This window comes from Peromyscus eremicus, chromosome 4, assembly GCF_949786415.1.
Source record: "Peromyscus eremicus chromosome 4, PerEre_H2_v1, whole genome shotgun sequence".
Classification (NCBI taxonomy): Eukaryota; Metazoa; Chordata; class Mammalia; order Rodentia; family Cricetidae; genus Peromyscus; species Peromyscus eremicus.
The window spans coordinates 37521527-37543801 of NC_081419.1; the positions used below are offsets into that span (position 1 = coordinate 37521527).

The 22275-nt window shown below is 43.0% G+C and overlaps 1 protein-coding gene across 4 annotated transcripts in view; it reads right to left on the bottom strand.

The window, feature by feature from the left end:
• The window catches only part of Ccdc148 (coiled-coil domain containing 148), a 277459-nt gene that overhangs the window by 123857 nt on the left and 131327 nt on the right, over window positions 1-22275 (bottom strand). The window lies entirely within an intron of this gene.

Below are 22275 nucleotides of genomic sequence, written 5' to 3' on the forward strand. Positions count from 1 at the left end.
TCTTCCTGCACCTATTCAGTGGAGATGATATGTCTTCCTGGACTCCTGGACCGCTTTGCAAATCTTTTTGCCTTTATGGTGTCCTCAGCCACCCTGAACTTCATCATCCTTTTGAATGGACGTAGATCAAACATTATACTTCCGTCTCAGCTCTTTGGAAAGAGGGGAAAAACATGACCTTTCTCTAAATATGAGTAGGTGCATTGAAATGCTGTTTGCAGCTGGGTGGTGGTAGTGCACACCTCTAATCTCAGACTGGGGAGGCAGAGGCAAGTGGATCTCTGTGAGTTTGAAGCCAGCCTGGTCTACAGAGCAAGTTTCAGGACACCAAGGCTATACAGAGAAACCCTGTCTCAAAACAAAAACAAACAAACAAACAAAAAGAAAGGGCTGGAGAGATGGCTCAGTGGTTGAGAGCATTGACTGCTCTTCCAAAGGATCCAGGTTCAATTCCCAGCACCCACATGGTGGCTCACAACTGTCTGTAACTCCGGTTCCAGGGTATTTGAAACCCTCACACAGACATACATGAAGGCAAAACAGCACTGCACATAATCATAATAATAAATTTAAGAAGAAGAGGAAGAAGGGGAAGAAGAGGAAGAGGAACAAATGCCGTTTGCAGTTCTTGCTTTGGTCAGAAGTCACAAAGGGCTTGAACTTCATTTTGGCCATGGTAACCTGGCAAATCTTCACCAGCTGCCTACTACTGACATTTTCCCCAATGGTTTTCAAATAGAGAAAATGCTGACTAAATGCTATGAGGTGTTTGCTAAATGCCAGGGATGGTACTATGTGATTTACACACACGGCCTCATTTAATACAACACAGTGGGATGGGGCTTTTGTATTTATTCTCTATTTTATTCAAAAGCAACCAAGGCTTAGAGGGTTGGGTAATTTGTTCAATATTAACAAATTTAAAGGTACCTGGAGCCAAGTTAGTCTAACCAGCATCAGTGGTCTACCCACTGCTCAAATAGTTATAACTTCAATCACTAGGGTACACCGTCATGACTGAATCCATAGACAGTCTGCAGGTAGTAATGATTTTCTTTCTTAAAATATAATTAAATTTATTTGAAAATGGAATCAATAATGACTGATGAACGTTCTTCTGAATGGCTTAAAAAAATGGCCAGTCAGATTTTTTAAAATCACCAATACCAACCACTAACAAGATATTAGGCCATTACATGTGATAAATGGAATTGGGATTAGATGGTTTCTCGAAGCTCTAGCCTTTGTCATAAGCTGAGCAGTGAGCACATGTTCAGTCACCCACTGACAGGAGGAAGAGCATCTCTCAGAAAGATTGGGTAGGACCAACTTTTGAATAGCTACTCCAACAGAACCTGGTTTTACCACAGAAGAATTTTTGTTAGAAGCAACTATAGATCAGTAAGCCTAGAACAAGGCACAGAGCCCTGGTTCACAAAGGTGGAAGTCTGAGCAAAATGACCCCTGGGCTGGGATCTTGAATAATTTAAGTGATTCAGAAATCTTTGACACTTAAAGCCTAGTCTGGGCAACACAATGAGACTTCGCCTAGAAAAAAAAAAAGTTATTTTGAAGCTTTGGTCCTGGGCTTTTAATGTTTTCATGCATATGAAAGAAGGAACATGTTCTCGGGAAGAGGATGCCATCATCTGGAATCAGGTTATTTCCAGGAGTATTTAATTCAGTAACTATCAAATAGCCAGAGCATGGGATGCAAAAAATACACACTATAAGACAGAATCAGTAAGGACAAAGTTATCTGTGAAAATTACCAGAAACAGTCTATTAAACAAAAAATATATACTATGATCATAGAGATACAAGTTAAACTTGAAATTTTAAGCAAGGAATTTAAAATTGTGGGAGGAAAGGCACACATGAAGAATGAAAATGTCATTATGAAGCTCATCACTTTGCTCAATGAATATTTACTAATAAAAAGTTTTAAGAGTTTTAACAGAGGTACTCTGTGTGAGCAGATAAAGCTGCTCCCAGCGCACATGGGTTATTAAACAAAAATCTCATTGCCAGGGGTGAACTAACTCCTATGAGTTATTAGTCAGGGAGGCCTCTTAAGCCAGCAAAACAATACAAGATATTATCACTGCTCTTGGTGGTCCCTCAGCACTAGAAGATAAAGCCTTATTGATGAAGATATTGCATGCTTTGGTTGGAGGACATAGATAAATCAAGCTAAAGCTGACTTGGAAACTACTTCCCTGCTGGCTAGCTTTTGTAGTACCAGAAGGTGCTGCTCTGAGACTGCTGGGGAGAAAGGTCATCAACAGTCTTGCTGAGCTGTGGACACCAATGACCTGACATGCAAGATGTAGCCACTAGTGCAATAGCAGCATGACTGTTAAGAGGTGTCTTATTTACTGTTTCATTACTGTGAAGAGACACCGTGACTGTCTCAGTTAGGGTTTCTATTGCTGTAAAGAGACACCATGACCAATGGCAACTCTTATGAAGGGCATCATTTAATTGGGGATAGCTTACAGTCTCAGAGGTTTAGTCCATTATCATCATGATGAGAGGCATGGCAACATGGTACTGGAGAAGGAGCCGAGAGTTCTACATCTTGATCCACAGGCAACAGGAAGTGAACTGTGTCCCACACAGGGCATAGTTTGAGCATATGAGACCTCAAAGCTTGCCCCCACAGTGACGCACTTCCTCCAACAAGGCTATAGCCTCTCCAACAAGGCCACACCTGCTAAAAGTGACACTCCCAATAGGCCAAGCATTCAAACATACAAGTCTGTGGGGGATATACCTATTCAAACCACCACATTCCACTCCCTGGCCCCCATAGGCTTGTAACCACATAATGCAAAATGAACTTAGTCCAACTTCAGAAGTCCCCATAGTCTTTCAATCTCAACAATGTTGTAAAGTCCAAAGCTCAAAGTCTCTTCTGAGATTTATGCAATCTCTAAACTGTAATTCCCTATAAACATGAAATCAAAAAGCAGATCACATACTTCCAACATGTGAAAGTACAGGATATACATAACCATTTCAAAAGGTAGGGAAGGGAGCATAGTGAGGAAACACTGGGCCAAAGCAAAACAGAAAACCAGCTGGGGAAACTCCAAACTCTGTATCTTCTCCACGTCTGATGTCAAAACACTCTTCAGATCTCCAATTCCTTCCAGCTTTGTTGACTGCAACACACTTCTTTCTCTTGGGCTGGTACCACTCCCTGTTGGCAGCTTCCTTATCTCATGGCTCTGGCATCTCCAACACCTTGGGTTCTCCCAGGCAATCCAGGCTTCAACTTCACAGCTTCACACAATGGCCTTTCTAGGCCTCCATTCAGAGACATCCCTGACACATGCCTGGTCTCAGTAGCTTTCATTAGTCACAAAGAAAAATGCCATAACCCCTTTCTTCTATCCTTGACTCTAAAGCCAGAACCACACGGCCAAAGCTGCCAAGTTCTGCTGCTTGCTGGTGCTGGAACATGACAAGTTCAATTACATCTTCACCAGCTTTCTGTTTTCAGTGGTTTCCTTTACTGTCTTTTAAGCTTGGCTGTCCTGATACTAGATCTGTAGACCAGGCTGGTCTCAAACTCAGAGATCCACCAACCTCTGCCTCTTGAGTACTGGAATTAAAGCTGTGCACAACCACACCCAGTTTCAAGTTTTTCTTTAATTCCTTCTCACAAGTTGGAAACTTAACTAGGTGGGATCTTGCCCTGCGGTCACCACTCCCTTTATTCCATTTCTTAATCTGTTTATCTACTTGAATACAGGACTTGCTTCCAATCCACTTCCTGGTACTCCTTTTCTCCTCAATTTGTACCTTTTATATATTTCCTTGCTCAGCTTGCTTCTTTTCATTATAAATACTCATTAGAGTTAACACTAATGAGTTAACCACACAACCAAGTCAATACCAGGCTGTTTTGAGATTTCCTCTGCCAATGAAATTAATCCAAATCTCTTTACTTTAGCCTCAGGCAGACTCTTCTGACAAGAACAAAAAACAGCCACATTCTTCACCAAAATATCACAAGACACATCTCTAGGCCACATACTAACATTCTTCTCCAAAACCTCTCGAGCCAGGCCCCAACAGTTCAAATCACTGTCAACACCACTGTCTTCCATGTTCCTGTTAGGATGGCCCATTAAGTCCCACTTAAATCATTCAACTGCTTTTCTAATCCATAGTCCCAAAGTCTATGTTCCTCCAAACAAAAACATGGTCAGGCCTATCACAGCAATAACCCAGTCCCTGGTTACCAACTTCTGTCTTAGTTAGGATTTCTATTGCTGTAAAGTTACTCCATGACCAGTGGCAACTCTTACAAAGAAAAACATTTAATTGGAACTGGCTTATAGTTTTAGAGGTTTAGTCCATTATCGTCATGGAGAGAAGCATAGCAACATGCAGGCAGACAAGGTGCTGGAGAAGGAGCTGAGAGTTCTACATCTTGATCCACAGGCAACAGGAAGTAAACTGTGCCTCACACTGGGCATAGCTTAGGCATATGAGATCTCAAAGCCCACCCCCACAGTGACACACTTTGTTCAACAAGGCCACACCTACTCCAACAAGGCAACACCTTCTAATAGTGCCACTCCCTATAGGCCAAGCATTCAAACACATGAGTCTATGGGAGCCATACCTATTCAAACCACCACAATGACCAAAACAACTTATAAAAGAAAGCATTTAATTGAGGACTTGCTCACAGTTTCATAGGGTTAGTCTCTGATCATCATGGCAGACAGGCAGGCATGGCACTGGAACAATAGCTGAGAGCTTATGTACTGATCCACAGGTAGGAGGCAGAGAAAGAGAAAGCAAGCATGGGCCTGGCATGGACTTCTGAAACCTCAAAGCCCACCTCCAGTGACACACTTCCTCCAACAAGGCTGCACTTCCTAATTTTCCCTAAACAGTCCACCAACTAGGAACCAAGCATTCAAATACATGAACCTAAAGGGAACTACTCTCCTTCAAACCAGCCCAAGAGATAACCAGCTGCTTTCTAATAAAATCTGAGACCTGTTCCACAGGAGGTGATTCATGCCTGGTACTGTAAACGTAGTCAAAAGCCACAGCAGGAGAAGTACCAGGCTCTAGTGGGTAAGTTACTACTATTCTTTTTCTAAATGGATGCAATGTGCCCATTAAACTGCCTTCTAAATGTTTATGTTTATGGCTATAGGTTAGTATTAATGTCAGTTTTGGTCAGAACAGCAGTTACTACAGGGACTCACAACTAGTCAAAGTGCTGGGAAGAAGTGTTTGCTGAGTGCTCAGCCAGAAAGGGTATCTACAGCACTTGCCCTCGGGCTAAGGGAAAGGAACACTGCTGTGGGATGTTCTGTATGTTAAATGTGTTGCTCTGATTGGTTAATAAATAAAACACTGATTGGCCAGTAGCCAGGCAGGAAGTATAGGCGGGAGAAGGAGAGAGGAGAATTCTGGGAACAAGAAGGCTGAGTCAGGAGACACTGCCAGCCGCCGCCATGACAAGTGAGATACAAGGTACCAGTAAGCCACGAGCCACATGGCAACTTATAGACTAATGGAAATGGGTTAATTTAAGATATAAGAACTAGATAACAAGAAGCCTGCTGTGGCCATACAGTTTGTAAGCAATATAAGTCTCTGTGTTTACTTGGTTGGGTCTGAGCAGCTGTGGGACTGGCAGGTGAGAGAGATTTGTCCTGACCGCGGGCCAGGCAGGACCAGAAAAACTCTAGCTACAGAACACCATGAGAAAAGGAGGCAGAAGAAGGTAAGAGCCAGAGGAAGGGATGCGAGTTATATAACACTTTCTTACATGAGAAGGCTGTTCCGCCTATGAACTCACAACAGCTGTGATTCCTTTACAGGGCCCATCAACATTTTATTGTAGATGGAGGAGGGACATATGAGGTCTCACCCCTCCGTGAGGATTGTAGCCTGGGAGAGGTCTCATGAAGTACAACCTCTCTCTGAGGAACTAAGGGCAGTTAATGGTTGCTGTAGGAGCGGAAACATTTTCTTAGTGGTATAGCCACTGGTAAATTGCCCAGGCTCCTAGAAATAACCCTTCATCCATGTTCATATGAGCAATCCAAATTTAAATCACTGGACACACAGAGAGGGGCAAGGAGGCGTGGTAGTTTAAATGCAATTGGCCCCCATAATCTCATAGGCAGTTGCATTATTTGGAAGTGTGGCCTTGTTGGAGGAATTGTGTCACTTTGAAGTCTTATATATGCTCAAGCAATGTCCAGTGTCTCAGACCACTTCCTGTTACCTAATGGTCATCATATAGGACTCTCAGCTCCATCTACAGCACCATGTCTGCCTGGATGTCACCATGTCCTACTATGATGATAATGGACTAAACCTCTGAAGTGTAAGCTACCCAATTAAATATTTTCCTTTATAATAGTTGTCATGGTGTCTCCTCACAGAAAGGGCACTAGTCAGAGAGAAGACGATTAGGGAGCATGGAAGGGGGAAACAGAAGGCAATGGGAGTGAATATGGTCAAAATTATTATACAGGGCTGGAGAGATGGCCCAGTGGGTAAAGGCATTTGTTAGAAAGCCTGTGTCCAGATCCCTGGCACCCACATAAAAGTGAGAATAAGGATTGGCAGCTGAGATTGTTCTCTGACTCCCAGCATGCAAAGGCACACCCTCACACATATCACATACACATACATATACAAAAATAAATGCTAAAAATAAATTATATATACATATGTGTGTGTGAAATGTTATAAGGAAATTCATTATCATGTATAGTTAATATATAGTTATAGAAATGCTTAAAACTTTTTAAAAGAATAAAGCAGCTAAGCTCAGTAGCAGGTTAGAAACAGGTGAATAAAGAAATGATAGCCTAAGCCACGTGTGGTGGTGCACGCCTGTAATCCTAGCACTCTGGAGTCAGGGGCTGGTGAATCTCTGTGAGTTCATGGCCAGCCTGATCTATAAAGTGAGTTCCAGGACAGCCAGGGCTGTTGCATAGAGAAACCCTGTCTTGAAAAACATAAAAGCAAAAACCAAACAAATAAACAAAAAAGAACTGATCGCCTGTACAAATGTTAAAGGAGTAATCAACCACTTTCTGATTGGATTTATGTCGTACTCCATAAGATAAAAGCCATACCTGGCACCATTATTGGGACCAACAAGCTGTGGCTGGGCATGTCTTGGGCCATAGGTGAGAACACACTACTATTATTCTGATAAATGGGTATCATATTATAAATGACTGACTATATCCATAGATCAGTTAATCTCACAGTCCTCATCAGAGAAGCTTCCTTTTGCTATAGATGGCAATTAACACGGAGGTCCACAGCTAGTCAAGGTACAGAGTATAGGAAGTTGAGGAATGCTCAGCCCCAAACAGTTTACCATGCACCCTTCTGCCAAGGGTCAGGGATCATCATGGCAGAGGAAGTGGAAAGACTGTAAGAGCTAGAGGTGGTGCATGACTACAAGGGAACTATATCTTCTGGACACAGCAGAGCAGTTGCACATATGAACTTTCTGTAGATATGACAGCACACACAAGACCTGCTCACACTGAAGCCAGACAAAAATCCCAACATGGAGGGTGGAGGTGAGCATGAACTCCACCTCCAGCTGAGGATATACTGATAATTAATAGCTGCTGCAAAGGAGAGAGTCCGTTTTCTTTAAGGTGTGGCCCCTGGTAGGTCAACCATATTCCATGGGACAACCACATGTCTAAGAGAACATGATCAGCACAAATTGGACTTGTGGGTTTTACAACAAAAATGAAGACACAAAATTGGAGGCGGAGAATGAGAGTAGATCTGAAAGGAGTTGAGAGAGGAAGTGATATAATCAAAATACATTGTGTTAAATTCTCAAATAATTAATAAAATACTTTAAAATATAAATAGTTAAAAAGAATTGATTGTAAGATGAATTTCTAAATGGTCTTATTAATAACAAACCCAGAGCCAGATATTGGGGTGAAAAACTGAGAGATCAGAGAAATAGGACAAGTGACAGACAACCTCACCTCACCAACACCTCAGTCTCCAAAGAGACCTACTTCCTGTGTACCCATGCCTATATGCCTTTCTGTTCTGCCATCTCATTTCCTCTCTCTGCCCAGCTATATCACTTCCTCTTCCTGCCCAGCTCTGTCACTTCCTGTCTGTCTGTACAAACCTCCAGACTTTTATGGTTAGTGCTGGGATTAAAGGTATGTACCACTATGCCTGGCTCTGTTCCCAGTGTGGCCTTGAACTCACAGAGATCCATCTGGATCTCTGCCTCCAGAGTAATTAAAGGCATGTGCTACCATTGCCCGACCTCTATGTTTACTGTAGCAGCTGGATTTTTTCCTCTGATCCTCAGATAAACTTTATTAGAGTGCACGGTATATTGGGGACACGATACATCACCACAATTGATAGCCTGTAATCCAAAGACAAAGGAATTAGTAAGACTAACAAGGCAGGAAGGCTTGCTCTACAATAAATCAAGACTAATTATAAAGCTATGGGAATTAAGACAGGAAAGCACTGGCCCATGATTACATATAGACAAATGAAACAGCATGGAGGGTCTGGAAATAGATCCACACATTTATAGTCATTTCCCTTTTGGTGCAGATGGAACCACAGGACAGTGAGAAAGGACAGAATAAGCTGCTAGGACAACTGGGCATCCTTATGATAAAAAGTAAAATTGGGCCTTTATTTTATTGCACTAAGAAAATGTTCCAAGTAGATCATAGGCCTGAGTATCAAAGGCAAGTAGCAAAACTTCTAGAAGATTAAAAAAAAGATGTGCTCTCGGACTTAAAGGTAAGAAAGGATTTCTTGCACAAAATACAAAAGCACTAACCATAGAGAACAACGGTGCCTACACACTTCCTAACCACAACAGGCAAGGCCTTGTGTTTGCAGCTCCTTCTGTGTAGACAGCACTTCCCCTAGATGCTTCCTTCTTCCCTTTTCCAAGATTTCCTGCTGTCAGTGTCATAAAAAGGTTTCCCAGTCTGTAAATTACTAAACTCCTTCCCCTTCCAGTCCTTGTGTACTTTTCTTGGCTTGGTGTTTTCTCCCTTGCTCTTAGGTATAGATATTGCTTATTCATCTTACACGTCACTCAAATTTCCAGCATGTAAGATCCACAAGGTTTGGGATTTTGAACTCTTTCCCATGTCCTACATAGAATGTTAGCATAAAAATCAGCACTCACTAACTAGTCACTGAATGAACATATTCACCCATCCTTCCGCCCTCTTCATCTACGCAGTAATGACAACAGAAACACGGCACCATTGTCTCCTTCTCCTTCCTCACACAGTCCTGTACACTTTGTTTCCTGAATACTCTCTGCCCCTTCCTCTCTGTCTGTTATTGTCTCTGTAGTTCAGATGCCCACCATCCCTCACTTAGACTGCAGCAATGGATACTCAACTGCCCGTAGATATCTTTTCATAAAATTCATCTTTATTCTCACCAACCCCAGCTATCGGATATCTTAAAGCTTGTCCCTTCTCCACCAAAACCTAACAGCTCCCCATCAAATCATACACTAAAACGCTGTCTCCTTGACATTGCTCACAAGGCCCTGCAAGATGGAGCAGCTCTTTAGATTGTCTCTCCCTAATCTTCGACCTATAAATTATGAAGAAATATCAGACTGGCTTTGTACCCCAACACATTGTTTATGAAAGACTGACTATGAATTCCCAGTGTCTAGAACGTCCTCCCATGCCTACTTTACAAGGCTGACAGCATTTTGGGGGCTGATGCTTACTTGGTGGCCTCCTCAGTGTTCACCACTACAGCTCATCTCTCCTACAGGCTCCTTCCTTTCTCCTGCAGTTTTTACTAACTCTCTCCCACGGGATTTACCACACTCCAAGCTGACTGTATCTATGTCCCTTGTCTCTTCTACAGGAAGATGAGCTCCTAAGGATGTTACATTCATCTCTTGATGCCTTCTACCTATAACAGTGCCTGACTCATGGGGGAGCGGTATACAAAAGCCTGTTGTTGAATGAGGAAATGAATGACTTGCGTTGTGTCAAAGAAACATAATTTTGTAAAAATCAGAAAGTATATTATTAGCAATAAGCAACTTAGCTGCTTTCAAGTACTCAGGCATTCAGTGTACCTTTTACAAATCCCATTCTTGTGAAAGTAAAGAACTAGGCAAAGAGCCCAGAAGAATCATTTGAACTGTCTCGGGTGGTTCTTTCATGCCCGGAAACTTGATTCTCTTTATTACAAATGCCTCAGGCACTGACACATCATTTTCTCGGGGTTTTGTTGCTGTTGTCTTTAACTTTATTCCTTTCCTAGTCTGCCTTTCTCACTCCCGGAAGGAGAATTTGCATCAAGCCACTACAGCCAAATGGTTACAAGACAATACATCCAGGAAACACTCAAATGATTATTTTAGATGTTTTCAAAATGGGGGGGTGGTTCTTGAGGAGTCCATAGGAAAATACTCTAACTGAAATCATTTTGGCTACAACCAGCCTGGTAGCCAACACCAAGAGGACGCTGCTCAGGGTGCTGAATGCTTCACTAGGCGGGATATACTTGAACATCACTGAAATAGAAGCAGAGATTTTCTCTAATAAATGATGGGTTTATTTTTTTTTTTTTTTTGTTGCTCAGGGAGGTCTATGAAAATAAACGATACATTAAAAGACAATCCTTGTCTACACATTTGCAAACCATCAATACTATTTCAAGATGCTTTTGATGAAAGCTTCCCCATGCTCTCTGGGGTAAAAGCAAGGAGTCAGGACTTGAATCTTTCTACACAATTATCCCCTCACTCGGTGCCTAATGACTCCCCAGTATGATGATACCAGAATAATAGGGCAACTGCAAAAGGCAGATCTGTCCTCTGAGTTCCTAATGGCAGAAAACGTGTGTGTGTGTGTGTGTGTGTGTGTGTGTGTGTGTGTGTGTGTGTAATAACACAGAGAGAGCAAAAGGCAGATCTGTCCACTGAGTTCCTAATGACAGAAAACCTGTGTGTGTTTGTGTGTGTAATAACACAGAGAGAGCAAAAGGCAGATCTGTCCACTGAGTTCCTAATGACAGAAAACCTGTGTGTGTGTGTGTGTGTGTGTGTGTGTGTGTGTGTGTGTGTGTGTGTGCTATAACACACAGAGAGCCCTGGCATTATGAAAATGGTGGGAAGTGTCTCATGTACAACTATTCAGTGAAGCTAATGCTATCAATAGATTTTACAATGCAATTTGCTTAATTGTGAACATCAAAGATATGAGTGATATGAAACACAAGTAAACTATCAGAGAACATACATGGGTACAACAATATTCTTCCCGTGGTACAGGTTAATGGTGGTGTTTACTAAGTACCCTATGGATTAGGATGGGGATCAGCCATCAGAGGTCCAAAGATGAATTAAAAATGCTTTCCTCCTTTTGGATGTTTAGAGAGAAACCAGCAGTGGACATAAGTGCCACACAAGCATGATAACCAGAGTTTGGATTCCCAGAACCCACATAAACGCTGGGGGGGCATGGTACCCTGCCTATAACTCCAGCTTTCAGAACATAGGGACAAGATCTCCAGAGCAAGCTGGCTAGCCAGACTAGTCACATAAGCAAGCTCGGGTTCAAGTGACATCCTGCCTCGTTGAATATTATGGAAAGCAATTAAAGAAGACTTCTAGAATCAGCCTCAGGCCTCTCCATGCCTGTAAACACATGTGCATATACACTTGTACACCTCTATACATACATTCATTCACACTGCACAAACAGAACACAATACATACACATTAAAAATGAATTATTTTTACGCTGGACAGTGGTGGTGCATGCCTTTAATCCCAGCACTTGGGAGGCAGAGCCAGGTAGATCTCTGTGAGTTTGAGGCCAGCCTGGTCTACAGAGTAAGATCCAGGATAGGCACCAAAACTACATAGAGAAACCCTGTCTCAAAAAACCAACTTTTTCCAACTTCAGATTGTAAAAATTTCCCTCCATGTTGTCTTTACATGTAGGTTTATGATCCTTGAATCATGTTTTGTAAAGGGCATGAGATAGGAATTGAGGGTATTTGTGTGTAATGTGGATAGTCAATGGTTCACAATTGTCCACTTTAGATTAATTAACTTTATATCTTTGCTCAAAACCGACTGGGTTATGATGTATGGATTTATTTCTGTATATCCTATTCTGTTCCCTCAGACACATTTATGGTTCTCTTTAAATTGCCATGTATTTTTTCCCACAGGTATTTTTTAAAACCCTGACTTTCCAACTTTGAGTTGTGACTCCCCTCTTTAATTTTCCAGAACTTGATATTATGGCTGACTTATTTTTTATTGCACACAGTCACAGTAAGATACAAACATCTATATTCCAGACCAAGTATCTTCACTTGCAAAACATCTTGTGAGATATTGTTATGACTTGCCACTGAGATATAAGGCCCTCATCATAAAGAACATTAAAAGGTACAGCCTCTTTTAGACTTTATCAACTAGACCCAAGGCAGACAAATCAGCTTTTAAAACTGAGGCATTTTAAGAGTTGGACGACTTGTAATATTTTACTTGGAAATAGTATGTAGATTCATCAAGTATTCAAACCCTGTGGAATTTTAATTAGCTACCTGCCAAGACCCACAGACAGTGCAAGACAGCTGCATATAGGAAATGCAATCTACTGCTATGACCAAAGAAAAGACTTTCTGGCATTGATATGAGGGTTCCTAGGAGCTCCTTTGCCTCTCTCAATGTTGCATATACACACTCCCCACAGGGAACTTCTCTATGAATGCCTCCCCACTGTAGAGCCTACAGGGAAGAACGCCATGCTAACACCAATTATGCTGATGGTACACGGCACTGTCAATTATGCCAAGGCATCACTAAGTAAATGTCTTAAGTCGGCAAAAACTGTTTGACCTTTAATTCATGTGGTACACTGGACATCTAAGTTCTCCATTTATTGTCTTTTTTCCCTGCTCTGACCAAGAAAGTATATTATGTATGGATAACTAACATCTAAGACACAACTTCTATGTCTTCTATTACTCAGTAAGTATTTCCTGAGATGATGCCAGAAATTTAAATAAAAGTAAATGATATCCATGGACACTAGGATTACTATGTGATGAACACATCGTTTCCCTGTATACGGTGTGTGTGTGTGTGTGTGTGTGTGTGTGTGTGTGTGTGTGTGTGTGTGTGATTTAGGCAAGTGGCTGATAGCTAAGCTCTGGGGACCATTTCTATCTAAAGGTAACCTGAAGTAGGGTCTTTTGTGTCTGCAGGATCAATTCCTGCATATACTGTGCTATGTTTTGAATGTGAATGTCTCTGCAAGCACGTGTTTGAATGCTTGGTCCCCAACCAATGATCCTGCTTTAGACGGTTATGGAACTGTTAGAAGGTGGGTTCTAGCTGGAAAAAGTAAGTCATGAAGGAAGGTGGCTTTGAAAATTACAGCCTAGCCCTGGTTCTGGCTAACGGTCTCAGCTTCCTGGTCACTACTTGGGCTGGGCTAGAACTTCGAGTCCAAACCTGCACTGTGTTCTGTGACCTCTAGGATCCCTATTCAGTTCCCAGCCATCTAGCATCTGTTCTTTGTTGGTCTGTTGACATTCCCCCCTGTACATCCAGAGATTACAGGATGGAAAAGGTTTAAAAATTGTCCCTATCTACATTTTAGTGGTTCTTTACCTCTAAAATCCTCCCCACCTTAAACCCGGCTCCCTTTGCAGCCCAGATTCTCCTGCCAATGCTGTTTTCTCCAATCATGTGATTGATATACCTCTCCATTCCATATTGAAAATAGTTTCATGAAGAAATGCAAAGTGAATATATCTTATTTCACAGATCTTACCTAAGCATTGGTTGTCAAATACCTATAAAACCTTTCAAATTTGTCTTTATAGTTTGAATGAGAGTCAGTCCCACAACAGTCATCTGTCACCCCTGGAATTACACTCAGAAAACTCCCCATCTGGACTTGAGTATTTCATCTCTGATTGGTGAAACCCTGTTCCAAGGCTATTCTCCAACAACAAAAGGAGGCTGGAGCAAGAGGAAGTGATAGAAAGAACTGATGCTGGGAGGGGTCCCCATCATCGAGAGTGAGTTCAGATGGTGCTTATTCAAAACACCATTGTCTAATTCACATGATCTCATTTCCATCACTATGAGGGGTTCATATTCAGGTCATTCAGCCAACTAGAAATGGAAATGGGGGCACAGAAAATGAGATAGGAAGAAGAAAACCAAGAGCCAGGTGATTTGATTCACATGTGACATATATATACCCCAGCTTTATAGGTAGCCAAATTTATTTTTAGAACAACATCGAACATCTTAGCATATCCAGTGTTGATAATTAAGCCTTATACTTTGCTTCCTAATGACTTTGCACATGATATACTTGCTTCTACAGCAAGCTTCCTCATAAATAAAGTAGAAAGACGGTAATAGAAACATCACTATGTCAGGAGGTATTGAGAAGGAGAAAAATGCCTGCAGCTTATACACATCCCTTCAACAGAATTTACGGAGGACTTATCATAGTCCAAACACTGGAAAATGTATTGGGGGAGAGGAGAGGTTTATAGAGTACCAAGATGAAGAAAATGGGGCGTTGCTTGCAGTTGTGTTGCTGACGTGGGTTTTTCAGTGTGCTATAACCATAATCACTGGTAAGCCTGAGTTAGGTACCAGGGGCCAGAGAGAACAAAGAATGTATTAAGTGTAACTATAGACGCAGTGAAGTCTTTCTGCAGCGAGCATTTGAGCTGAGTCTTGGAGATGGTCAGGATATAACTAGGCAAAGGAGACTGGAGAAACATGCCAGCAAAGCCAACAGCAGCAGGAAAAGTGTGGAGTGGGGGGGGGGGGGTGGAGAAAACAGTGTTCAGTGTGGTTCCAGGAGGCAAGAAAGTGAATTCTGGTGACCTGGTCTTCCTCACGTGCAGAGTGTAGAGTGGAGGGTGTCGGGAAAGGAAGCTAAGAAGGAAGTCTCGTCTAATTTACTGAAGACCTGGAAACCCATTAAGAAGTTTGTCCATTATTATGAGCCAAGGCAAGCTACTAAGGAATTAGCAAAGGTAAAAAATAGCTTTTTTGTAAAAGAAACAAAAACAAAACAACAACAACAAAAGCTTTTTACTTCCCTCCCCCACTGTGCTCCTCCTCCTCCTCCCCCTACTTTGACTATGACTTTTCACTTTTCCGTTGTTGTCATGGTTGAGAACAAGTCTTGCTCTGTAGCCAGGGCCAGGGCTGACTGCTGGAAGGTTCAGGGCCACGTTATCACTCAGGCTCTGAACTGAGTTTTAGACAGAATTCTGCCTCCTATTTAAGGGAAAGAATTCAAAAGAGTAGAAAGCGCCGGGCAGTGGTGGCACACGCCTTTAATCCCAGCACTCGGGAGGCAGAGGCAGGAGGATCTCTGTGAGTTCGAGGCCAGCCTGGGCTACCAAGTGAGTTCCAGGAAAGGCACAAAGCTACACAGAGAAACCCTGTCTCGAAAAACAAAAAAAAAAAACAAAAAAAAAAAACAAAAAAAAGAGCAGAAAGCAAGCCCAAGTGTCAGAGTACACAGTTTAGGAACTGAGCCAGGGGCCCTTGGATGGCAAAGAATGGTTACAAGGTTAAATCAGACAAACTCCCAACATTATCAAGTGAATATAACAAGTGAGGGAGGAGAAGAAGCCAAGGTTCAAGAAAAAAGTACAGTTTACTGCAGGAAACTCAAGATTTCCATTTTTGATGTTGGGTTTGAGGCATCTGGAGATTTCTAAAATTAATCTAATCAGTGTGTCACTCGGCAGAGTTAGGAGAGAGTTATTCGGGGCTTGCCGAAGCATCTGAGAGAAGAGTGGTCAATGAAAGAAAATAAGAAGAACAATGGCCCACGGAAGACACGCAGATGACAGCAGGGCTTCAGAACTGTGTGAACAAGGAGACACAGGACATAGCAATGGGAACCCCTTAACAGAACTCAAGAGAGTAGAGAATGAGAAAGGTGGGTGATTGACAGTTCACATGGAGAGGAACAGCACAGGGATGAAAACCTCTAATGGATTAGGTCACATGGGGTCACTTGTAACCTTGAACAGAAAACTATAGAGGTCCAGGAACCAGGAAGAAGGCTTCAGGAAGACTGTTTTCACATGGAAAGGCAGAGATGAACTCCCTCAGTGCAGAGCATGACTTTTAGGCAAGAGGTTTCCTTGGAGAGGAAAGGGTCTATAAGTTGAGAAAAACACAAGGAACAAGAAAACATACGAAGTAGAAAGTCTGCAGGCTCCAGTATCTGGGGGGAAAGTGGCAAGCGTTAGGGAGGATTGGACCTGAACATGCAGGTGGCGTTGTTGGGGACATCCACGGGAAGCCTGGCCAGGAAGCCTGGCACTATCAAGAGCAGAAAGGCACACGGTGTGAGGGAATGAATAGGAATGATTTTATTTCCCAATGATATAATTTTCTTGATAACCAGGAGGTTGTCTGTCACTGAGTCTGGGCATCTGGGTGCGTAGTGTTAGGCAAATGCAGGTGGCCATTATAATAGTCACAAAGGAATGGGCAGGGGGAGAGCAAGCCTCCCAGGTGGTATGAGAGTCTAGAGCGTGCTGTCTTCTCCACAGCAGTACATGGTCACTCAGCATGGAAGCAAAGAAAGTCACTGGCTAGACATCTCTGGGAAGCATCCTCAGTTGAGCTCTGCAGACAGGATGGAAGATTTGCCTGTAGAACGAACAGAATGGTCTGAGCTGGACACGGGGCAAGGGCTGCAGGGTTTGTGGGAGCAGGAGATGTGAGCACATGCTTCTCCCCTGTCTCATCCCGAGAGTGAGAGGCCTAACCAGCTCTGCTTTGCTACAGCAAACATAACTGACAGACCACCAAAAGGACAAAGAACGGGCAGGCATTCAGCATTCCAAAACTCCTTTAATACTTTTCTTAAGACACAAATCATCTAACTCCCCCAAAGACCTTTTAAATTCTAAGTCTGAGAACAAAATTATGGTTAAATGTTTAATTAATGTTTATTTTAGCTTTTGAAAGGTCAAATTTATGATACAATGAAGTAATATTTTTCCTACATTCTGTGGGTCTAATGCACAGCACACCTGGCGCCAACAGTATAATAAATATCTTCTATTATTCTGTGGTGTTCTTGTATGCAGACCTGCATGGGGCCGAGACAGACAGTGCTGAGTTTCAAGCTGAATGAGCTAGTATGAACCTGAGGCAGCCACTTCATCTCCCAGGACTCAGCTTTCAGGGGTGTAAACTGATGGTGAAGGAATAAATCTCGTGGTTTCTTCCATGTCAAAAATCGTAAGCATAATTGAACATTGTAAATAACTGTACATGTTTACAGATTTATCTCCTTCCTTTTATAATATATTTTCATCCCAGCTATTTACTGAGTCGTAGTCCCTCATTAGGAATGCAAATTCTGATGGTAACACTATAGCTGCAGGATAATAAAACCTACTTCACCACAGCTTTGTGTTCATAATTCTCTACTTTTTATTCCCACTTACCCTTTGGAAGGTGCATTCATTTGCCCTTGTCTGTTTTCGGCTGTTAGAGCAAAACATTTGAAGTGAAATAAGTCCTAAAGAATTTTGTTTGTCTCACAATGCTGATGGCCAGAGGGTCCAAATAGCATGGTGCCGGTGTCCTAGTGGGGGTATCTGGCGGCTTCACTTCATGATGGAGAAGCAGAAAGAGAGCTAACTACATGCAAGAGGGCACATGCCTTGCTTTAAACCAGCGCATTCTCATGTGAGCAAATGAACACTGTGGGAACAGCATCAATCCCTTCTCAGGTAGTGTTCCCATCATGACCTAACTACCTCCCAACAGGCCCACCTCCCAGCACACAACCCTTGGGGGACACAGTCAGAACAAATCCAACCCCTGGTCACCTTTTGTGGTCACATCTCTTCTGGGAGACTACACCTGTGCTGTCTCCCAGTCAGCCAGGCACTGCAGGGTCACCTTCACGTGTCAGCTGAAGTTGGGGACTGAGCAGACTATCAGAAAGACTCCATGGAGAGTAGGAAGCACTCAGTAGACTAATGACACACTGAACAGTGTGATGTGTGGGAAATAATCAAAGCAGCATTTTATGACTTATAGACCCCATTTTGTGACTCATAGAGTCCCCATTTCTCCTATCACCAGAGCCAAGTTCAGCAGAACAGGGGCTATAAGTCAAAAAACACACTCTCTGAAGTCAGTGTCCAGCTTCAGTAGATCAGGATCCTTTCCTCTATCATCATGAAATGACTTCTCTTTCCATTTATACCGGAACCTTTGACCTCCAGGACCCACAGGAAGACAACGGAAAAGGAGAGGCAAGACAAGGAGAGAAGAGCACTGTCCTCTGACATCACTGATGTGTTAGAGCGAAACCCAGCTGGTGGCTAATGCTGACTCTTGCTCTCCTAGCAATTCCATCGCCATGTTTGCTAGCTGGACTGTCCCTAGAAAAATGTCCCTACTGGATTGTGCACATTTTCATCTGACTACTCTATCAGGTTGCCACTTACTGCCATTCTACCTTAGTTTTGGGGTCCTCTTCACCTTTTGTGGGGATCCATGTAGGCACAAAAATCCTGCCTGGGCAAGACACCCTTGACAATGACCTCTTACAACCAGCCAGCACTCTAACTAGGGCACATAAAAAATTGATGAGTAGTATTTCATTAGGATCTCCCAGCTTCCATTTAGGTATAGAAAGTTGAAAAGAATGTCACTCCTACTTGCACAGCAAAAAATTTAAAAGCTGAGTCACCTACATCCGAGTTTTTCACAGACCCATCAGTTTAGAGCCCACAGGGCAATAACCCAGTCAGGACAGAGGCCTCTAAGAACACACGTGGACTGAGAGGCGCCTCACCTACAGCAGAACATCTGGGAAGATGAGGCCACTGTGTGCAGGAGCAGGAAGACAGCAGCTAGAACTCTGGAATGAGTTGATAAATTTTAATGGTTTTCACATTTTGATGACTTAGCAGAGCATGAAAGCATGGAGCTAGCAGAAGCGACAGACACGAGGGAATTCGTGCCCACTCTCGGGCTCTTCTGTGCTGATCTCCCGGCAGCGCTCGAAGAAAAGACCGGGGCCAGGGCCTCCAGGGAAAGGTAGCTTCTGATGGCAGTGCAGGTGTACAAGGGAGGAACTGAAGATGGGGACATAGTACAGATATGTAGGGAAGGGCAGCGAGTCCACAGAGCAGGAGAGCAGACCCCCTGGAGCTGGAACGAAAAGATCCTCTTCTGGGCGTGGCAGGAAACTGTCTCCCTCACAAGAACCATTAAAGGCATGGAGTCATTTGTCATGGGGAACGTGTCCTTGGGACACTGGGGAGCCATGAGCCCCAAGGCCCAGGGACTGTGGATGAATGTGGTAGACAGAGTACCTCCTCCCTACAGGTGTCCAGTATCTAGTGACAGCCTAGTGCAGGGGAAGGCGTAGAGTGAGAGGTAAAAGGTTTCCTCAGAGGCAGAGTCACAGGAAAGCCTAAAGATCCCTACCACACAATAAACAAAGGACAGCAGTCTTGAAAGGACCACCACACCTGAAGAGAGGCATCAGCAGCAGGATAAAAAGGAGAGAACTGCTGAGACCAAACACTGTTAACAGTTTTGCTCATCCAAGGTCGCTGCCAAAGAGTGCAGGGAGAAGCAGTGGGTTGGGAGAAAAGAAAAAGAAACAGAGCGTGTGTAGAGAATACGTAAAGAGCATCCAACGAGGAACAGAAAAGCAGGGGACCTATGAGCGAAACGGGTGAGGCTTGAGGGGAAGGCTCACTGGATGGACAGTGATCATAAAGATTTGCAGTCTTCTTCTGAAATGCACGTGAAAGACACAGTGAGGTCCTCACTCTCCAGACTGAACTCAAGACTGGCTGAGGCAATGCTAGTGAAAACACGGGGTGAAGGATGCTGGCTGGAAATCTCTCTAGCCACTTTGGGAAACCATTTTAGCTTTGTTTACTCAAGCTACGTCCACTCAAACCCTGTGATCTACCCATTCTATTCCCACAAACCCAACAGAAGTCAGCGTGTCTGTTCAGGAAGGTGTGTTCATTTACATTCAGAATAGCAAAAATCAGCAAACCATATAAATAAACTGTATGGGTATAAAATGAAATACTATACAACACTAAAAAGAACAAATTATCCTGACACGAAACAGGATTTAAACAGATATGATGAGCATAAGAAGTGCAAAGGCTGTATCCTCGATGGTCAGATGTGCATCAGGCCACTATAGTAGATAACACACATCCACAGAGATAAAGTCAGAAGAGGGGGTGAGGGGACAATATTTACTAGAAAGAGCCATGAGCAAGTCTCTGAGCCACAGAAATTTGTTCTATATGTGCTATATCGTACTCAGTGTTTGCATGGAGAATAATAAACGAACTTCATTCCACAGCTCACTTAAGAGGCTGGCTGCACACCACTCATAGCACAAATCAAGGGCTAATGGCAACGCTCACAACATGAACAGACCCAGGCTAGGAGGGCAAGGACTTGCCCCAGCCCCTGTCCCTGCGTTCTCTATCAGCCCCCAAGGATGAGAAACATGTACCCACTCTGTAGCCTGAGGTAGATCCATCTAGAAAAGGCAACTTCTACTTTTTTAGGTTCCAAACTTGTGCTGTGTGAAAAAGAAATCTTCCTACTTTTTAAATGTCAAGCAAGCATGTTTCCTCTAATGTTTTCAAACAGGCATTTGTTTTCAGATATAGTAATCACTGCCTGTTGGGAGCCATGTGGACTAATTTTGGAGCAGTATATGAGTGCTTGTCCAACAGGTCTCCAAAGAAGGCAAAGCCCACAGGGACAGTCTCACTGGGCAAGGACCAGTGAACTTCGGAACAGCACAGAATTCTTCTGGGACCATGCGGCCTGGATGCTCCCCTCTCATAATATTGATGATTCTCTTGGTGGTGTTTAATGTCGCTTTGTCAGTCATGCATGGGACAGATATGATCATCCTCAGAAACCCCATTTTTTCTTGAATATTTTCCCCTAAAATTCTTTGGGAGCTGATGCTTCTCTGGTTTCTTGTCTGGGGGTACCAGCTGTCACTTGAGACCCCGGGAGCTGTTCTGATTCAGTACTGACAGGATCGGAGGCAGATCACCCCTATTTCTGTAAATATGTAATGAACAGGTTTGTTGTTCTTGAAAATGTGTGCCTATGTCAATCACCTTTTAGTTTTGAAAACACAGGATATACTTGGCTTGATATTTGGCCAAGCTAGCAAAATGATAAGTGTTGTTTTTGGTTTAAAGATGTTTTGATGTACAAGTTGAGGTTTTAAAAAAATTAAAATATTTTTAAAAAAATAACCATATTTGACATATTTGTTTTTGCCAGAGATTAATGTTGGAGGATGAGAAAAACTTATTTGTTAGTATGGAAAAAAAGCTTGTTTTTGATATATAAATAAAGATGGCTGGAGCTACTCAGTGCCAGCCACTTGTGTGACACTAACTCTTCTGGTGGTTGGACAGTTCATTTCTTCATCCGAATGCCCCTTCCCAGTCTCAGGACCTGAACCCAGGCTGCAGTCAGACTGCAGCATGCAACAGGTTTTTTTTTTTTTCTAATAAGAGAATAAAATTTCTTGTTGTGTCCTTCTATATTGCTTAGCAGTAAACCAAGCTGACTACATCTTGCTGCACATGAACACAATTTGTTTAATGGCCCCGTGACTGCAGAGGAGTGTGCAGGTTCAGCAGAGCAGCAACCAGAACCTTCAGTTCTCATACAGAGACAGTATCTCTGTATTCGCCTGTGTGCAGCAGACGCCCACACCCATCCTTCCAACCACAAGCTCTCCAAGCCCACCGAAGCCCCCTCACTGGCTCAGAGGAGAAGCAAAGCCCCATCTACACCCTCACACCTTGCTGAGGGCCACACATGCCTGCCAAGCTTGCCCCCACATGTTCCCTATAAGTCTTCTTGGCCTTTTCAGCTCTTCCGTGTGGATGGAGTCTGGCTAAGTGTCAGACAGTCCCATCTAGCCGCGTCAGGTGTTAGATGTCGCCATCAAAATCCCAACGCTAACACCCTGTTCCGGTAACCTTAGGTTGAGCTTTAAGAAATTGCTAATTGCTGGCCATTTTTTTTTTTACCTGAATAAAGTGCATTACCTTATGGTTCAAACTAACAGTTTTCATCAAAATGACCTTTCCAGAGAAAGTGAACTTCAGGTAGAATTTGAACAGAAGTAGACTTTTTTGTTTGTTGCTTTG